This window comes from Limulus polyphemus, unplaced genomic scaffold (genome assembly GCF_000517525.1).
Source record: "Limulus polyphemus unplaced genomic scaffold, Limulus_polyphemus-2.1.2 Scaffold9491, whole genome shotgun sequence".
NCBI classification, from domain to species: domain Eukaryota; kingdom Metazoa; phylum Arthropoda; class Merostomata; order Xiphosura; family Limulidae; genus Limulus; species Limulus polyphemus.
In genome coordinates this window covers 6,876-8,360 of record NW_013675101.1, presented here as the reverse complement: position 1 = coordinate 8,360, position 1,485 = coordinate 6,876, and the positions used below count along the sequence as shown (strand labels likewise).

Below are 1,485 nucleotides of genomic sequence, written 5' to 3'. Positions count from 1 at the left end.
AAATATAAAATTACAAATGAATAAGTTGTGTATCTGTTTTTACATAACAAATATTCATGACTTACATTCAAAACATTTTATATAAGTTTTAACTTGAATCCCAAATTTAAGCCTAAACGTTTTTGCGTTATTACTTACGTTTTACAATGCGTTATCGACGATAAAAGATGAAAAAAACATTTAGTATACACACATCGCAGTTAAATATAAATAAGCTATTCTTATTTAGACGTCATGTTAACGTCAACATTTATCAAAACGTTAGCTGTTGTATATCATTAAAATAATAACAATAAAAATTAAAATAACAAAAGAAATTGGAGCTGTAATTTTTTTTTAGACAAAAACTCGAGCAATTTTAACTTGTCCAATTAAACACTGTTTTACTGCAAGTTGTTATACGTATTTATTCTTCTTCCACACGAAACGGAAGATAATCGATAATAAATTATTCTAAATGACTCTGCGATAATTATTATTCACTCTAACCAGATTTCTACTCTCACGAGACAATTCAGAATTGAAGTTTGTTTAATACGGAACACATTGGTTGTGATCCCTGTTTGATATCAGCAAATATGTTGGTGACTAGTGCATTTCTGACCTTGCAGGTCATGGTTTTCTGGTTTCTTATTACTTCTGGCAGAGAAATTCGAAATAAAATGTATCTCAAGACAACTAAAGACATGCGAGGGTTAACATCCACTACACTGATCACTGTCCAATCCACTGCTATTGGTTGTGCTGCAGCTTGTCTCAACGACTGGCGATGCTATGGAGTGGCAGTGAGTCCTCGGAATTCTGTACCTCAGTCGTGTGATCTACTGGGGGTGAACACGGAGATTATCTCCAGTCCTGGTTGGAATGTTTTCTGGGTAACTCATTTATCTTCGAAGAAATAAAAACGTTTATCTATTTTAATGACTTTATCTTGAATATGTCAAAAGGAAAGTATTAAAGATAAAATATTCGAATTGAATAGTGAGAAACGAAATGAGAGACCGTTAAAAAATTAAATGCAAGAGAATGCATATCATGTCCATTTGAAAAATGGAGAATTATTAATATATTTGTAAAATAGTATATAAAAAATGACTTGTATTTATGTTAAACCTCACAACAGAAGGTAATCACGTTTTTAGAAAAAGTGTACACAACAAGTTTGAATCACATTTTATGTTTTTACTCTACAAACTACAACGATTCAGAAGAGAGGCGGCAACGGTAGGGTTAATCAATTCCTCGAGAAATTATTGTATTACAACCTAAAAAACTTTACTAATGCTTTCCTCACTACTTTCTGGTTTAAAAAAATGTTGTTTCAAACCTAAATTATCTTTCTTTTTAAGAGTCTGTTTGGTTAGGCTTATTTGACTAAAAGCGCCTCTCGTCAGGGACTTTAAATTACCGTATTTTTCGGAATATAAGACGCACCCTTATCTTGAAGACAGTTTTTGGGAAAAAAAGCCACAGTCGCATTTGAAA

General features: G+C 31.9%; 1 long non-coding RNA gene across 1 annotated transcript in view; it reads left to right on the top strand.

The window, feature by feature from the left end:
• Positions 1–968, top strand: part of LOC111083434 — an 11,502-nt gene extending 10,534 nt beyond the window's left edge. Inside the window, exon 3 of the long non-coding RNA XR_002609029.1 lies at positions 953–968. This is a non-coding gene — a long non-coding RNA (uncharacterized LOC111083434). The remainder of the gene's footprint in view (positions 1–952) is intronic.
• The last annotated feature ends 517 nt before the right edge of the window (positions 969–1,485 follow it).